This window comes from Triticum dicoccoides, chromosome 7A (assembly GCF_002162155.2).
Source record: "Triticum dicoccoides isolate Atlit2015 ecotype Zavitan chromosome 7A, WEW_v2.0, whole genome shotgun sequence".
NCBI classification, from domain to species: domain Eukaryota; kingdom Viridiplantae; phylum Streptophyta; class Magnoliopsida; order Poales; family Poaceae; genus Triticum; species Triticum dicoccoides.
This window is the reverse complement of record NC_041392.1, coordinates 450,040,649-450,059,925: the sequence shown is the minus strand read 5'-3', so window position 1 is coordinate 450,059,925 and position 19,277 is coordinate 450,040,649. Positions and strand designations below refer to the sequence as shown.

Sequence of the window (19,277 nt, the reverse complement as noted above, 5' to 3'; positions counted from 1 at the left end):
CGTTTTCATACATGGATCCTATCTCGGATTTCATGGCTTCCAGCCATTTGTCGGAATCTGGGCCCGCCATCGCTTCTTCATAGTTCGAAGGTTCACCGTTGTCTAACAACATGATTTCTAGGACAGGGTTGCCGTACCACTCTGGTGCGGAACGTGTCCTTGTGGACCTACGAAGTTCAGTAGCAACTTGATCTGAAGTTTCATGATCATCATCATTAACTTCCTCTCTAGTCGGTGCAGGCACCTCAGGAACAATTTCTTGAGCTGCGCCACTTACCGGTTCAAGAGGTAATACTTCATCGAGTTCTACTTTCCTCCCACTTATTTCTTTTGAGAGAAACTCTTTGTCTAGAAAGGATCCATTCTTGGCAACAAAGATCTTGCCTTCGGATCTGAGGTAGAAGGTATACCCAATAGTTTCTTTAGGGTATCCTATGAAGACGCATTTTTCCGACTTGGGTTCGAGCTTTTCAGGTTGAAGTTTCTTGACATAAGCATCGCATCCCCAAACTTTTAGAAATGACAGCTTAGGTTTCTTCCCAAACCATAATTCATACGGTGTCGTCTCAACGGATTTTGACGGAGCCCTATTTAAAGTGAATGCGGCAGTCTCTAAAGCATAGCCCCAAAATGACAGCGGTAAATCGGTAAGAGACATCATAGATCGCACCATATCCAATAGAGTGCGATTACGACGTTCGGACACACCATTACGCTGAGGTGTTCCAGGCGGCGTGAGTTGTGAAACTATTCCACATTTCCTTAAGTGTGTGCCAAATTCATGACTCAAGTATTCTCCCCCACGATCTGATCGCAAGAACTTGATTTTCCTGTCACGTTGATTCTCAACCTCACTCTGAAATTCCTTGAACTTTTCAAAGGTCTCAGACTTGTGTTTCATTAAGTAGACATACCCATATCTACTCAAGTCATCAGTGAGGGCGAGAACATAACGATAGCCACCGCGAGCCTCAACACTCATTGGACCGCACACATCAGTATGTATGATTTCTAATAAGTTGGTTGCTCGCTCCATTGTTCCTGAGAACGGAGTCTTGGTCATTTTACCCATGAGGCATGGTTCGCACGTGTCAAATGATTCGTAATCAAGAGACTCCAAAAGTCCATCTGCATGGAGCTTCTTCATGCGTTTGATACCTATGTGACCAAGGCGGCAGTGCCACAAGTATGTGGGACTATCATTATCAACCTTACATCTTTTGGTATTCACACTATGTGTAGCGACCTGACCCGAATGGATCAAGTCTCTGTGCTTAAGTGTCATCCCTGGATCGGTATGCTGACACACACAGTACTCGAAGGATTTATAACAGAGGTAAATCACATGTATAGAGTAATGTAAATACTATTACCTCAATCCATATAGCGGAAGCAACAAGGTTGTGGATTCCCATCAACACCAACGGCAAAGTTGAGTGTAGAAATCGTAACCCTAACGTATCACTTACTCGTCGTAAGAAACCTGCAACATGAGACGTTGCAGCCCGAAAACGGGTCAGTACATTGAATGTACTGGCAAATTCACACCATAGAGAAAATGATGAACAATGGCTATCACTACATGCATATTTGGCTGGTGGAAAAGCTCTATGGTTATAAGGTTTTTTCGCGTAAAGCCAATTTTTCCCTACTGCAAAGGAATAAATTTTATTTAACTATCATGGTGGTTGTTGAACATTGAGAATGGTTGACAGCATTCTCAATCCCAATTAAGTAACATCATTATACCCAACAATATTCATTTAAAATAATGTGATGAGATCAACAGGATAATCCAAGAACTAGATACTCAAGATTGTCCATAACCGGGGACACGGCTAACCATGATTAGTTTATTACACTCTGCAGAGGTTTGCGCACTTTTCCCCACAAGACTGGATCGCCTCCGTTGGATTTCTCACACTACATGGTGTTTGAGAAACGGATGACCGAGACATAGTCTTTCAGAAGCGTTTGCACCTTACGATGGGTAGACCATACCACCTACAACCCCTACATCTGCTAGTCTACCACTGTAAGAGTTCACACGACTTAATCAACTATGCTAGAGCCCATAATAGCTTGTGGCTGCACACGGAAGTTTCTAGCATGAATAATCTTATGATCCCTTTGAGCCTGGGTGGCGGTCCAAAAGAAAACAGGCAAGTCCTGATAGAAACCAGGTGCCTCAATCCACCCAGATGTGTATTTAAGTTGCCACCTTAAATAAACCATTAAAATTTATCAAACTCACATCTGTCATGGATATCACTCACCCAATCCACGTCTACTAGCATAGCATAGCATAATAAGCAAACGTAGAAGTAACTCCCAAAGGTTTCATAATAAACAGGTAATAGGTACTACCTCATCTACTTCCCATCCCACAATTTAATTAGATCCTAATCATGCAATGTGTGAAGCTTGATCTAATGCAATAAAACTGGGTTGTAGAAAAGGTATGATCAAAGTGTGAACTTGCCAGCAATGTTGATGAAGATGGTTCGCACTCAAAACTCTTGATAGATCTACTCATCACACTCAGGTCAATCTATCGTAAGCAAGCAATAGTAACCACACAATAAGCACTCATCTAATGCACAAGTAAAACTCAAACGGAAGAACGAACCAGAAAGTTCAACTTAAGAACTTCGGTTGCAAAGAAAGAACGAACCGAACAAACGACGGGAAAACAAACAGCGGAAGAAAACCACTCGGTTCTAGCAAGTTGAAACTAGGTCAAATTTTACCGGGGCAAAAACTTGTTTAACTTGATTAGACGGAACGGCGGTTTCGAAACGAAACTCCAGGCGCTTGAATCACCTGATTCCGATAAACGGGCGAGAAGATAAACTAGAACGAAGATCGGATCTGAGATCGCGATCGCGGAATAAATCCGACGAAAAGAAAAAGACGAACGGTTAAACGAACGGGCGTCGTTAACCGGGAATAATCGGTGATCACGTTCATTGAGACGAACGGTCCGAAAGAAGAACAAAAACCGATCTAGGGTTTTTGGAAAAGAAACCGAAAAAGAAAACGGAAAACCGATCTAGGGTTTCGGAAAGGAAACCGAAACGAAGAATCGGAGAGAAAAACCAGAAAAGAAAACCGGAACGGTTTCTTTTAAAAGAACCGAACCGCAGGGAAGAAAAAGAGATGCGCGGGGCTACCTCCGGCGAGGCGGGGCGAACGGTGGCGACGGCGGCGTGCTAGGGCGCCGACGGCGGCGCTGGGAGGCGGCGGCGTGGGCGAGGTGCGGCGGCGGTGCTAGGGCACAAGGGCGGCGGCGCGGGTGTGGGCAAGGTGCGGCGGCGCGGGTGTGGGGTGGCGCGGCGGCGGTGTAGGGCGTGGGGTGCGGGGCAGTGGAGGGCTTGGGGCTTGATTTGATGGGTTTAGAGGGGGGTGTTGGGGTATTTATATAGGAGAGGGGAGAGATTACTTGGGGTAGGGGACAAGAAATAGAGTAGGAAAAGGAAAAACGAAACAAGGAAAAGGGGCTAGCCTAGAATCCTAATAGGATTCGGCTAAGAGGCAAGGCGGCGGCGCTGGCTGCCTGCGCCTGGCGCTGGCGCACAGGGCGGCTGGGGCTGGCGGCTGGGCCGGCCGGCTGGCCCGCGGAAAGTTTTTTTTAACGGTTTCGCGCGCAGAAAAACACAGAAAATAAAATCTAAACGGGCTCCAAAAATTCTAAAGTAAATTTTCCCCAACTCCTAAAAATGAGCCGAACAAAATGAACTTTTCTACGGACCTAAAATGCAATTTTCGAAAACGCGCATTTTTCCCTATCCAAAGAAAAACAAACAAAACTTCGGCAAAACCAAAATTGATCTATTTATTAAATCTTCATTTTTTTCCTAAATTTGGGAAAGTCATATTATTCCCTCTCTCATATATTTTGACACCGGAAAAATAATTGAAGATGAAATAAATAAATCAAATGATCCTCTTTTCAAATTCGAGAAAACTCTCAAATATGAAAATAACGAAATCTCCAACTCTCTCCGAAGGTCCTTGAGTTGCGTGGAATTTCTAGGATCGACCAAAATGCAAGAAAATAAGATATGCATGATGATCTAATGTATAACATTCCAAATTGAAAATTTGGGATGTTACAATGGAATTCAAATATTTTTCAAACACCCTTTTCATTTAAATAAATGGAAGAAGTCATGTCATCTTCTCTCCAGGGTTTTGTGGTGAAAAGAATTTGAATTCATGGAGATCATAAAATGCAAAAAATGAAAGTTTGGGAAAGTCCTTTTATTCCCTCTCATTTAACTTTCAAAAGTTTCAAATTCACTCACTTTCAGTCAATCAATCAAACAATCCATCCAATCTATCTTTTTTTTATAACATTCCAAAATTTAGAATTTTGGGATGTTACAAACCTACCACCCTTATAAGGAATCTCGTCCTCGAGATTCGGAGAGGCTAGCAAGAAAAGGTTAGGGTTTGGGGGTCTTCTCAAAATCCATTGATCATCACACGGTGTCTGGGGTGCTACCACCCTTAGAATCATTGTTACGGTTCCATCAAAACTCATATACTCCATCCTTATTCTTGACAGGGTCGGTCTTCTCAGATCCTCGAGAAAATTCCTTCTCTGAGCTCTTCCGGTAGTGGCATAACCTTTTCCTCAATTCTTCTGTCCTTTTATCTTGGTAAGGTTATTCTGAGACTGGGTCTTCTTAGCTGATGGTCTGGCGCCAAGACTAAACAACTATCGATATCTCATGGTGGTCAACAATTTATGGTTTCTCCTGTAGGAAATGGGTCTTGGTTGATCCTCACCGTATAACCTACGGTTGGCAAAAGCTGCCTTGTACAAGGGGAAAATTGCTATACCATTCTAGGGTTAAACAAGGTTTTGATCATCGTCTCTCCACTATAGGTAAGTCACTCAGATTTACCATCCCATATAGCAAGGCGAATAATAAGAGTAAGTCGGTATGGTGATCAATCCATCCCGCACCCAAATCATTACCTTGTATACAGTTTAGCGAATCTCGCATTCTAACACTCGGTCATCCTCACAAGCATTGCAGAATTTCTCTTGTCGACGAACCAAGTTCGGAATAATCCATTGATTCTGCAAGCCAGACAAACATCTATCATTCCTTCACAACTCTCAGGTTTTGCGTAAACTCCTATAAAATCATCTGTCGATAAAATCGTAACTTCTTCCAGGGTTTTTCCTTTAGCAAGGGTGTGCTTGCTTCTTCGCAGGTCCTGGGCCTGTGGGTTATGGCCCATCTCATCACTTGTAGTCCTTGAACTTATCATCGGGCAATTGATCATTGTTCCAACTTCCTAGTATTCTTAAATCCATCCAATTGTACTGTCTTCCTTCCTTCTATTGGCACCAAACTAGGACATGTTTACTCAGACTCATCATGGAGTTTCCATTGATCCATATTACCAACATCATACCTCCTTTATATCCAATAGTACTTCATCTCTTCATCCTCGTGGGATATCCCTCATACCGAGATAAAAGCTTATACTTATGAAGTCCCTATTCCACTTCGTGGAACATCATTATCCTTTCCGTGGTCAAGCGTCCTTACATGGGAATATTGGCCATCTATGCATGGCACTTCTTCAACTGGGATACATGAAACACATCTTGAACTCCTGACAGTCCTTCGGGTAACTCCAACTTGTAGGCCACTTCTCCCATACGATCCAAAACTCGGTATGGTCCTACAAATCTCGGGGCTAACTGTCCCTTAACTCCAATACGTTTAACTCCTCGCATAGGGGACACGCGAAGACATGCTTTGTCTCCAATTTCATAGACTACCTCCTTGAGTTTTTGAGTCTACATAACTCTTCTGCCTGGACTGAGCTACCTTCAGTCTATCTCGAATCAACTTAACATTCTCTTCTAACTCCTTTGATCACCTTTGGTCCAAACAACTGTCGGTCTCCAACTTCATCCTACTTACTCTTAGGGTATCACACATATCGAGACAAAACTCGTATTCATTTTGTCTGAAATCCACTCAGTGGAGTATCCTTATCTTTTCCAGGGGTCAACGGTTCTTACAGGGTACTACCACCCTTAAAATGCTCCAATATTTTACAGACCATATTTCTCATATCCTCAAAAATGGTCAACATCTTTCCTCATAGAGTAACTCATAAAATCCAAATCAGTACCAACACTGCTAACTTTATTGATTCTCAAATGATTACAATCTCTCGCTTCTCCATTACATGCCTTAACTCAACACCTCAATATAAAGGAAAATGTTCTCACTACTACGACTATATTTCTTCTGTTACAAACTCAACTACTTATCACAAGTCTCCTTCTCCTTCGGACAATCTCTGGCAAAGTGCCCTGCTTTATTACAACGGAAACATATTACATCTGACAAGTTTCGAGGTTTTCTTGTGATTATATAGCCTCCTTGGGTTCTTGGCTTCCTTTTTGGGCAACTGTGGAGGTAGTGCCCTGACTCCTTGCACCTATAACAGGTGATATGACTTAGGTCCTTCCTGGAATCCAATCGGTTTCTCTTTCTGGACCTTTCCATACCAATCATGGCTTCTATTTCCTGTGGGTCATATTCTACTTCCTCTATCGGGAATTCTACTAGATCCCCATTCATACAATTCTGGGAGAGGTGTCCTTCTTCTCCACATGAATAGCAAGATTTAGTGCAGGGTTTACTTGGTTCTTCTTTGGGCGTGTCCTCCACATCTTCCTTCATCACAGGTTCTTCTAAACTTTCCATAAGGGCTCCTTTCATTTCTTCGTCCTTCTGCTGGAGGGTTCTTTGTACCAAGGGGTAAATGTGACACTGAGCAGGGTAGTGGGTAGTCCCTTCACACAAGAAACAAGTGATCTGCCTAGTTGGGCATTCTTCAACTGGGTGACTTCCTTCACAATTAGGGCATTCATTCTTGCGTTCTTCATGGGTGTGTCCGATTTCTCCACAAATATTGCATGCACAAGGTTTCTTCATATCCTTTCCATAAGGTTTCAACTTCTGGGACACAAGGTGATATCTTTGCAGAGTCAACTTTAATTCTCTCCAAGTGGTTACTCCTTGCCATCCATTCATGGTTTGGTATATCCTCCACCAAGTAGCAGCACCTCTTTCAAAGCATTGAAGAGCATACTGGGCCATCCTTTCCGACTATAGGCTTGTTCTCCATATGATCCTCCATGTTCTGAATCCATCGGTCTGTCTCCAATTGACTCATTGGTCCAGAAAATACAAGCTCATCTCCATTCATCATCTATTGGGTCCATGGGTTTGGGGGTGAGATAAGAGGGATAGAGAGGGATACACACAATGCAAACAACAGTTTTGAAAAGACAGATTTTTGTTGTGGCTGTCGAAAAACATCAAACAAATGACAGCTCACAAACATCGCATCTAACGTAGGTATATAACAGGGGTTTGGTCTTCTAAGGTCAATAAATCTTCAACGTCTCCAAACTCTTCAAGCCTTGTTTATGTCTCCAATGGCTTCTTCCGGTCATACTTGTCTTTCTCAAGTCCTTTTTGCCAGCTCATCTCTCGTGACATCCTTTAATATTCCGGAGTTGCATTTCAAACTTCTGGTTTCAACATTGGCATGAACCATGGTACTACTGTCCTTTAGTTCTTGACAATTCTCCGGTATCTCGAGGTTGTAGCTCTTCCAGCTTGGCTACTCTCTTCTTCAGGATCCTGAGTTCCTCATGAAATACTTCCTTGTCTAATATGACTTCCTGGAGCTCCATTTTAAACTTCTTGATGTAACACTCCAGATTCTGGCGATACACCAGCTAAGGTTAAAACTTCATCTTACTGTTAGGTGCTCCATCAACCTTCTACCATCAAATCCATTCTGATGACATGCATCCTTAACTCAGCACGGTGTCAATAGCATTAGCGGGGGATGACATCACGGATAACCGTGTTTCTGCTCTTGTCATTTCCATGAGCTATCATTCCATAGTTGATATCTCCTGCCTTAGGGTTTTCTCGACAAATCCTTGAGTTCTTCACTCTACATGCTCCGGTCTTTCTCCGATACACCTTGATCTCGGGTATTTGACAACTGCCATAGTCTGCCAAGTTCCATAAGGGTAGCCTTCCTAGGTCATACAAATCTAGGAATTCTTCAGAGCCTTCAAATTCTACTTGTCTTCGGTCTTCAACCGTTGTAGATTCCATTATTCAGATGCACAGAAAATAATCTTCATTCTGAAGTGGTCTTAGTTGTCTGATATCTTGTACTTCTTGGAGTGGTCTCATCAGTCGAATCTTCGTATGGTCAAAAGGGGAAAGGGGTATGGTCTCACTAAAGAGAATTTTTGAATAAGCTCAGAAGAGAAGAGAGGTAAAAGAACTTTTTGAAAGGGAAAGTTGTAGAGAAAAATCTTTGCTATGGGCTTGCCAGTTTCTAGGGTCACGTCCTACAGTCAACATGTGCTCTGATACCATCTTGTAGCGACCTGACCCGAATGAATCAAGTCTCTGTGCTTAAGTGTCATCCCTGGATCGGTATGCTGACACGCACAGTACTCGAAGGATTTATAACAGAGGTAAATCACATGTATAGAGTAACGTAAATACTATTACCTCAATCCATATAGCGGAAGCAACAAGGTTGTGGATTCCCATCAACACCAACGGCAAAGTTGAGTGTAGAAATCGTAACCCTAACGTATCACTTACTCGTCGTAAGAAACCTGCAACATGAGACGTTGCAGCCCGAAAACGGGTCAGTACATTGAATGTACTGGCAAATTCACACCATAGAGAAAATGATGAACAATGGCTATCACTACATGCATATTTGGCTGGTGGAAAAGCTCTATGGTTATAAGGTTTTTTTGCGTAAAGCCAATTTTTCCCTACTGCAAAGGAATAAATTTTATTTAACTATCCTGGTGGTTGTTGAACATTGAGAATGGTTGACAGCATTCTCAATCCCAATTAAGTAACATCATTATACCCAACAATATTCATTTAAAATAATGTGATGAGATCAACAGGATAATCCAAGAACTAGATACTCAAGATTGTCCATAACCGGGGACACGGCTAACCATGATTAGTTTATTACACTCTGCAGAGGTTTGCGCACTTTTCCCCACAAGACTCGATCGCCTCCGTTGGATTTCTCGCACTACATGGTGTTTGAGAAACGGATGACCGAGACATAGTCTTTCAGAAGCGTTTGGACCTTATGATGGGTAGACCGTACCACCTACAACCCCTACATCTGCTAGTCTACCACTGTAAGAGTTCACACGACTTAATCAACTATGCTAGAGCCCATAATAGCTTGTGGCTGCACACGGAAGTTTCTAGCATGAATAATCTTATGATCCCTTTGAGCCTGGGTGGCGGTCCAAAAGAAAACAGGCAAGTCCTGATAGAAACCAGGTGCCTTAATCCACCCAGATGTGTATTTAAGTTGCCACCTTAAATAAACCATTAAAATTTATCAAACTCACATCTGTCATGGATATCACTCACCCAATCCACGTCTACTAGCATAGCATAGCATAATAAGCAAACGTAGAAGTAACTCCCAAAGGTTTCATAATAAACAGGTAATAGGTACTACCTCATCTACTTCCCATCCCACAATTTAATTAGATCCTAATCATGCAATGTGTGAAGCTTGATCTAATGCAATAAAACTGGGTTGTAGAAAAGGTATGATCAAAGTGTGAACTTGCCTTCAATGTTGATGAAGATGGTTCGCACTCAAACTCTTGATAGATCTACTCGTCACACTCCAGTCAATCTATCGTAAGCAAGCAATAGTAACCACACAATAAGCACTCATCTAATGCACAAGTAAAACTCGAACGGAAGAACGAACCAGAAAGTTCAACTTAAGAACTCCGGTTGCAAAGAAAGAACGAACCGAACAAACGACGGGAAAACAAATAGCGGAAGAAAACCACTCGGTTCTAGCAAGTTGAAACTAGGTCAAATTTTACCGGGGAAAAAACTTGTTTAAGTTGATTAGACAGAACGGCGGTTTCGAAACGAAACTCCAGGCGCTTGAATCACCTGATTCCGATAAACGGGCGAGAAGGTAAACTAGAACGAAGATCGGATCTGAGATCGCGATCGCGGAATAAATCCGACGAAAAGAAAAAGACGAACGGTTAAACGAACGGGCGTCGTTAACCGGGAATAATCGGTGATCACGTTCGTTGAGACGAACGGTCCGAAAGAAGAACGAAAACCGATCTAGGGTTTTCGGAAAAGAAACCGAAAAAGAAAACGGAAAACCGATCTAGGGTTTCAGAAAGGAAACCAAAACGAAGAATCGGAGAGAAAAACGAGAAAAGAAAAACGGAACGGTTTCTTTTAAAAGAACCGAACCGCGGGGAAGAAAAAGGGAGGCGCGGGGCTACCTCCGGCGAGGCGGGGCGAATGGTGGCAACGGCGGCGTGCTAGGGCGGCGGCGGCGGCGTGGGCGAGGTGCGGCGGCGGCGCTAGGGCACTAGGGCGGCGGCGCGGGTGTGGGGTGGCGCGGCGGCGGTGTAGGGCGCGGGGTGCGGTGCAGTGGAGGGCTTGGGGCTTGATTTGATGGGTTTAGAGGAGGGGGTGTTGGGGTATTTATATAGGAGAGGGGAGAGATTACTTGGGGTAGGGGACAAGAAATAGAGTAGGAAAAGGAAAAACAAAACAAGGAAAAGGGGCTAGCCTAGAATCCTAATAGGATTCGGCTAAGAGGCAAGGCGGCGGCGCTAGCTGCCTGCGCCTGGCGCTGGCGCACAGGGCGGCTGGGGCTGGCGGCTGGGCCGGCCGGCTGGCCCGCGGAAAGTTTTTTTTTAACGGTTTCGCACGCAGAAAAACACAGAAAAGAAAATCTAAACGGGCTCCAAAAATTCTAAAGTAAATTTTCCCCGACTCCTAAAAATGAGCCGAACAAAATGAACTTTTCTACGGACCTAAAATGCAATTTTCGAAAACGCGCATTTTTCCCTATCCAAAGAAAAACAAACAAAACTCCGGCAAAACCAAAATTGATCTATTTATTAAATCTTCATTTTTTTTCCTAAATTTGGGAAAGTCATATTATTCCCTCTCTCATATATTTTGACACCGGAAAAATAATTGAAGATGAAATAAATAAATCAAATGATCCTCTTTTCAAATTCGAGAAAACTCTCAAATATGAAAATAACGAAATCTCCAACTCTCTCCGAAGGTCCTTGAGTTGCATGAAATTTCTAGGATCGACCAAAATGCAAGAAAATAAAATATGCATGATGATCTAATGTATAACATTCCAAATTGAAAATTTGGGATGTTACAATGGAATTCAAATATTTTTCAAACACCCTTTTCATTTAAATAAATGGAAGAAGTCATGTCATCTTCTCTCCAGGATTTTGTGGTGAAAAGAATTTGAATTCATGGAGATCATAAAATGCAAAAAATGAAAGTTTGGGAAAGTCCTTTTATTCCCTCTCATTTAACTTTCAAAAGTTTCAAATTCACTCACTTTCAGTCAATCAATCAAACAATCCATCCAATCTATCTTTTTTTTATAACATTCCAAAATTTAGAATTTTGGGATGTTACACTATGAATATGTGTAACATTATGCTCGAGATTCATTAAGAATAAACCGTTCACCAGCGGAGCATGACCATAAAACATATCTCTCATATAAATAGAACAACCATTATTCTCGGATTTAAATGAGTAGCCATCTCGAATTAAACGAGATCCTGATACAATGTTCATGCTCAAAGCTGGCACTAAATAACAATTATTGAGGTTTAAAACTAATCCCGTAGGTAAATGTAGAGGCAGCGTGCCGACGGCGATCACATCGACCTTGGAACCATTCCCGACGCGCATCGTCACCTCGTCCTTCGCCAGTCTCCGCTTATTCCGCAGCTCCTGCTTTGAGTTACAAATATGAGCAACCACACCGGTATCAAATACCCTGGAGCTACTACGAGCAATGGTAAGGTACACATCAATTACATGTATATCGCATATACCTTTAGTGTTGCCGGCCTTCCTGTCCGCTAAGTATTTGGGGCAGTTCCGCTTCCAGTGACCACTTCCCTTGCAATAAAAACACTCAGTCTCAGGCTTGGGTCCATTCTTTGACTTCTTCCCGGCAGCTTGCTTACCGGGCGCGACAACTCCCTTGCCGTCCTTCTTGAAGTTCTTCTTACCCTTGCCTTTCTTGAACTTAGTGGTTTTATTCACCATCAACACTTGATGTTCCTTTTTGATTTCCACCTCTGTTGATTTCAGCATTGAATATACCTCAGGAATGGTCTTTTTCATCCCCTGCATACTGAAGTTCATCACAAAGCTCTTGTAGCTCGGTGGAAGCGACTTAAGGATTCTGTCAATGACCGCGTCATCCGGGAGAATAACTCCCAGCTGAGTCAAGCGGTTATGCAACCCAGACATTTTGAGTATGTGCTCACTGACAGAACTATTCTCCTCTATCTTACAACTGAAGAACTTGTCGGAGACTTCATATCTCTCGACCCGGGCATGAGCTTGGAAAACCATTTTCAGCTCTTCGAACATCTCATATGCTCCGTGTCGCTCAAAACGCTTTTCGAGCCCCGGTTCTAAGCTGTAAAGCATGCCGCACTGAACGAGGGAGTAATCATCAGCACGTGACTGCCAAGCATTCATAACATCTTGGTTCTCTGGGATGGGTGCGTCACCTAGCGGTGCTTCTAGGACATAATCTTTCTTGGCAGCTATGAGGATGATCCTCAGGTTCCGGACCCAGTCCGTATAGTTGTTGCCATCATCTTTCAGCTTGGTTTTCTCTAGGAACGCGTTGAAGTTGAGGGCAACATTAGCGTGGGCCATTTGATCTACAAGACATAGTGTAAAGATTTTAGACTAAGTTCATGATAATTAAGTTCATCTAATCAAATTATTCAATGAACTCCCACTCAGATAGACATCCCTCTAGTCATCTAAGTGAAACATGATCCGAGTTAACTAGGCCGTGTCCGATCATCACGTGAGATGGACTAGTCAACATCGGTGAACATCTTCATGTTGATCGTATCTTCTATACGACTCATGCTCGACCTTTTGGTCTTCCGTGTTTTGAGGCCATGTCTGTACATGCTAGGCTCGTCAAGTCAACCTAAGTGTATTGCGTGTGTAAATCTGGCTTACACTCGTTGTATTCGAACATTAGAATCTATCACACCCGATCATCACGTGGTGCTTCGAAACAACGAACCTTCGCAATGGTGCACAGTTAGGGGGAACACTTTCTTGAAATTATTACGAGGGATCATCTTATTTAAGCTACCGTCGTTCTAAGAAAATAAGATGTAAAACATGATAAACATCACATGCAATCAAATAGTGACATGATATGGCCAACATCATTTGCTCCTTTTGATCTCCATCTTCGGGGCTCCATGATCATCGTTGTCACTGACATGACACCATGATCTCCATCATCGTGTCTTCTTGAAGTTGTCTCGTCATCTATTACTTCTACTACTATGGCTAACGCTTTAGCAATAAAGTAAAGTAATTACATGACGTTTATGTTGACACGCAGGTCATAAATAAATAAAGACAACTCCTATGGCTCCTGCCAGTTGTCATACTCATCGACATGCAAGTCGTGATTCCTATTACAAGAACATGATCAATCTCATACATCACATATACCATTCATCACATCCTTTTGGCCATATCACATCACACGGCACATGCTGCAAAACAAGTTAGATGTCCTCTAATTGTTGTTGCAAGTTTTTACATGGCTGCTATAGGTTTCTAGCAAGAACGTTTCTTACCTACGCCAAAACCACAACGTGATATGCCAATTTCTATTTACCCTTCATAAGGACCCTTTTCATCGAATCCGATCCGACTAAAGTGGGAGAGACAAACACCCACTAGCCACCTTATGCAACTAGTGCATGTCAATCGGTGGAACCAGTCTCACGTAAGCGTACGTGTAAGGTCGGTCCGGGCCGCTTCATCCCATGATGCCGCCGGATCAAGATAAGACTAGTAACGGCAAGCAAATTGACAATATCGACGCCCACAACTGCTTTGTGTTCTACTCGTGCATAGAAACTACGCATAGACCTAGCTCATGATGCCACTGTTGGGGAACGTAGCAGAATTTTAAAATTTTCTACGCATCACCAAGATCAATCTATGGAGTCATCTAGCAACGAGGGAGAGAGGAGTGCATCTACATACCCTTGTAGATCGCGCGCGGAAGCGTTCAAGAGAACGAGGTTGATGGAGTCGTACTTGTCGTGATCCAAATCACCGATGACCTAGCGCCGAACGGACAGCACCTCCGCGTTCAATACACGTACGGTTGGGAAGACGTCTCCTCCAACTTGATCCAGCAAGGGGGAAGGAGAGGTTGATGAAGATCCAGCAGCACGACAGCGTGGTGGTGGAAGCAACGGTGATCTCGGCAGGGCTTCGCCAAGCTCAGGGAGAGGGAGGAGTGTCACGGGAGGGAGAGGGAGGCGCCAGGGGCTAGGGTGCGGCTGCCCTCCCTCCCCCACTATTTATAGGACCCCTAGGGGGGCGCCGGCCCTAGGAGATCCAATCTCCAAGTGGGGGCGCCGGCCAAGGGGGTGGCTTGCCCCCCAAGCCAAGTGGAGCGCCCCCCACCCCTAGGGTTTCCAACCCTAGGCGCAGGAGAGGCCCATGGGGGGCGCACCAGCCCACTAGGGGCTGGTTCCCCTCCCACTTTATCCCATGGGGCCCTCCGGGATAGGTGGCCCCACCCGGTGGACCCCCAGGACCCTTCCGGTGGTCCCGGTACAATACTGATTACCCCCGAAACCTTCCCGCCGAAACTTGACTTCCTATATATAAATCTTCACCTCCGGACCATTCCGGAACTCCTCGTGACGTCCGGGATCTCATCCGGGACTCCGAACAACTTTCGGGTTACCGTATAATAATATCTCAACAACCTTAGCGTCACCGAACCTTAAGTGTGTAGACCCTACGGGTTCGGGAGACACGCAGACATGACCGAGACGACTCTCCGGTCAATAACCAACAGCGGGATCTGGATACCCATGTTGGCTCCTACATGCTCCTCGATGATCTCATCGGATGAACCACGATGTCGAGGATTCAATCAATCCGTATACAATTCCCTTTGTCAATCGGTACGTTACTTGCCCGAGACTCGATCGTCGGTATCCCAATACCTCGTTCAATCTCGTTACCGGCAAGTCACTTTACTCGTACCGTAATGCATGATCCCGTGATCAACCACTTGGTCACATTGAGCTCATTATGATGATGCATTACCGAGTGGGCCCAGAGATACCTCTCCGTCATACGGAGTGACAAATCCCAGTCTCGATTCGTGCCAACCCAACAGACACTTTCAGAGATACCTGTAGTGTACCTTTATAGTCACCCAGTTACGTTGTGACGTTTGGCACACCCAAAGCACTCCTACGGTATCCGGGAGTTGCACAATCTCATGGTCTAAGGAAATGATACTTGACATTCGAAAAAGCTATAGCAAACGAACTACACGATCTTTGAGCTATGCTTAGGATTGGGTCTTGTCCATCACATCATTCTCCTAATGATGTGATCCCGTTATCAATGACATCCAATGTCCATAGTCAGGAAACCATGACTATCTTTTGATCAATAAGCTAGTCAACTAGAGGCTCACTAGGGATGTGTTGTGGTCTATGTATTCACACATGTATTACGATTTCCGGATAACACAATTATAGCATGAATAATAGACAATTATCATGAACAAAGAAATATAATAATAACCATTTTATTATTGCCTCTAGGGCATATTTCCAACATACCCTGCCTTTGAGTCACTGACAGGTGGGCCCCATGCTCTGTGGGACCCATGTGTCAGTTTCTCAAAGGTAGGCTAGCCCACGACAGGGGATCCTCGTCCCTCCGGGTATGCCCATGCGTCCGAGCACGTAAGTACAATGGCATGCAAGATGTAGAGTATTACCTCACCATAAGAATTTGGATCTGTGTAAATCCACGTTCCGTGTGTAACCTATTCTGATCCTCTATGCACTCCCGCCTCATGAGCAACCCTATGCAAGGATTATTCGGTTTTCTACACCGTCACCACCCTTTCCAGGACCGGGGGCAATGTGAGTGACAACATGCCCATGGATCTAGCGATCTCTCTAGAAAAGTACCTAAAGACCGTTCCCTACCTCAAGTTGGACCATGATATCGAAGACCTTCTCGTTTCACTTTCGATAGTACAAAATTATGGGATGTAAACATGTGGTGTAGTGATATAATAAGAGAGGGTGACGAATAGCTCAGCCCTATTAATGACCATGTGGTATTGTGTGACAACGAGGATTTAGGACATATTAATACTACTAGTTTGCCCATAGAAAATACTGTATATTCGGAATTAACGACCATGCCATCTACCCCTATAGCTCTTGACCTCCCTCCCTAATGGAGCTGGCCAAACAAGTGTTTTTTGCGGGTCGGCCCACGATCACGCGTGCCCGGCATGTAATGGACCCAACCCGGCATGCGACTACGGGCCGTGTTTGGCTCGTGGCACTCCGTGTGCCGTGTTCGCACGAACCTTTATTTATTATTATTTTTCATCTTTTTAAAAGGTAATTGGCCCAAAAGGCTAAAAATGCCCCCAAACAGTAAAAAAAAACTCCTTTTTTGAGAAAGCACGCGGGGAGGCCGGCACACATTCCACCGTGTTGGACTGGCCTGCTAGTTAATGTGCCGTGCTCGGCCCGCGTGTCAGAATGACACGGCCCGCTTATAAACAGGCTTCCGCGCGCCGTGCCATGCCAGGCCCGTTTACGCGTGTGCTGGGTTTGGGCACCATTGCTCCATAACGAAGAGCGGAAGGCACGGCCGCCGCCACGCACCACCCCGCTGCCGCCAACACGCTGTAGGTCCGCCGCCGGCGACATTGAAGGTAAGGTGCCCCCCGTCTAGGTTGCTTCAATCTGAAATTCACCGTCTTCTTTTGGATCCTTTGGATTATTGGAACCGATGCGTGTGCTTTCTTGATTCCTCTTAGAACAGGAGTTGGTTTCTTGTTTTGGTGATTGGGCGAAATGTGGATCCATTCTTGATTTCACCTAGAACTGGAATCAGACATTGCATCTTCCCTTTTCGTATGGAACTTTACGAGTTCGATCTAGTACGAATGAGCGATTGATTTCTTGTACATAGATATATTAACATACACGCATGTGCAATTGTTGCAGGGGCACCACAGTACACAAAGCTGAGAGCGATGGCGTCAACCACCATATCGTCCTGCGCATATCAGGCGGTGCAAGGCGCGCACCGACTGAAGATCTGTCAGTTTAGTCACGGGATTGTTGGCATGGACGTCAATGCTGATGGTTTCATCCGCTCCAGCACCTTCAGGGTTGGGGGATTCGACTGGGCTATCTTGTACTCCCTCCGTTCCAAATTACTCGTCGTGGTTTTAGTTCAAATTTGAACTAAAACCACGACGAGTAATTTGGAACAGAGGGAGTACTACCCAGAGGGTTATGGCGACGACAGTGAGGGATTCATATCAGTTTTTGTTGAGTTCATGAGCAAGTATGGGCAGGCACCAGCGGTCGTCGACATAAGACTGATTGATCAAGTCACTGGAAAGCCCAAATCATTATTGTCAAGTGTATTCTTTGAATTGGATGAGGAGCCGTTTGGATTCAAGTCTGACAGCTTCACAGAGGCTACCTGAGGTAAGGAGAGGTGTATAAGAAGGGAGGCGTTGGAGGATTCAGTGTATGTCCGAGATGATTGCCTTGTGATTGAATGTGTCATCACTGTTTGAGGCCAATTAAGGGTGTCTGAAACCAAACCATTGCGTGAAATTGATGTGCCTCCCCCTAACGCACTACAGCATTTTCGCAAGATGTTGGAGGATACGTCCACAGCAGATGTGACCTTCAATGTTGAACAAGAAACATTTGCTGCCCACAGAGCGGTGCTTGCTGCGCGGTCACCTGTCTTCCGGAAGCAGTTCAGCGAACCCATGAAGGAGAAGAAGATGAGCCGCATAACCATCAACTCTGTGGAACCAGCGGTTTTCAAGGCTCTTCTCCATTTCATTTACACCGATTCCTTGCCTGTGATGGATGATTTCAGTAGAGCTGAAAGCAATGCTGTTTTCCAGCATCTACTTGCAGCAGCGGATCAATATGGTTTAGAGAGATTGAAGCTTATGTGTGCACACACCTTGGTTATGAACCTTAATGTGGAGAATGTGGCTAGTGCACTATGGCTAGCTGATAAGTACAATTGCCAGAAGCTTAAAGAAGCTTGCGTCAATTTTATGGCCCCTTCCAACAGAGTCGATGCTGTGGTGGCAAGCCAAGGGTACCAGCTTCTGAAAAGAGGTTCCCCCTCTCCATTAGCAGATGTGTGGGAGAAGAGGAGCCGTGCTCGCCAAAGCTTTCTTTAGAGCAGATCCAAAAGCTACAATGCTAGATTATGAGTGCTTCTGTCAGCAGAATGACTGGTATGATGAAAGCAGTTCCACCAAAATTTATTATGCGTATCTAGATCCTATGCTTTGAGAAATCATCTAAGCAGTCCCCTGGTAACTCTTTAGCTTTTTGCGAGAAACTACTAATGTCATGTTGGTCATGTATAGCTGTGAAATGTTGATCTTTAGATGCATTCTTGGGTCAATTTAGCGGATATGCTCCAGCAAGTATGTTCCAAATGATGTGTGATCTGTTGATTTGCAGCTTGTTTTGATTTGGTCCACCTTACGCACTTTTTGAATTGCTTTGGTCCTTCGCTCTGTTTTGCAACGCACGGTTCAGCTTACCACTGTTGATCTCTTCATATAAAAGATGGATTGTGTTTGTCGCTCAGGACATCTGCTGTCACATGACTGCTGACTGCTCAATGAATGTTGACTTCTGCTGATTTAGTTGATACTCCGTGTATGATAAAGAAGATGGATAATGTTAGTTCATTATTGGAGTACCACTTAAGTCACAGGGTGCTAACAGTTCTGAAGGTATTGGACCCTGTACTATCCGGAGAGATGCATCCTACTGCCATAAGCTGATTGTTGCCATTTCCCTCCTTTTACAGATGCACTACAAATTTCTTTATTACATATATTCATTACTTTAATTTGAAATGGACCTGTTATCTCTGTTCAAGTTGTCAATAACTTTGAGCAATATGCTGTTTTCCTGTTTCATTATCCAGAGTGCATTTTCTGTTTTGACCGACCGCTCATGTGAAAACATTTAACTTGGGGATGTCTATTGTTTGCTT

General features: G+C 44.2%; 1 pseudogene; it reads left to right on the top strand.

Moving 5' to 3' along the window:
• The first annotated feature begins 16,823 nt into the window (after window positions 1-16,823).
• Window positions 16,824-19,077, top strand: LOC119331170 (annotated as a pseudogene).
• The last annotated feature ends 200 nt before the right edge of the window (window positions 19,078-19,277 follow it).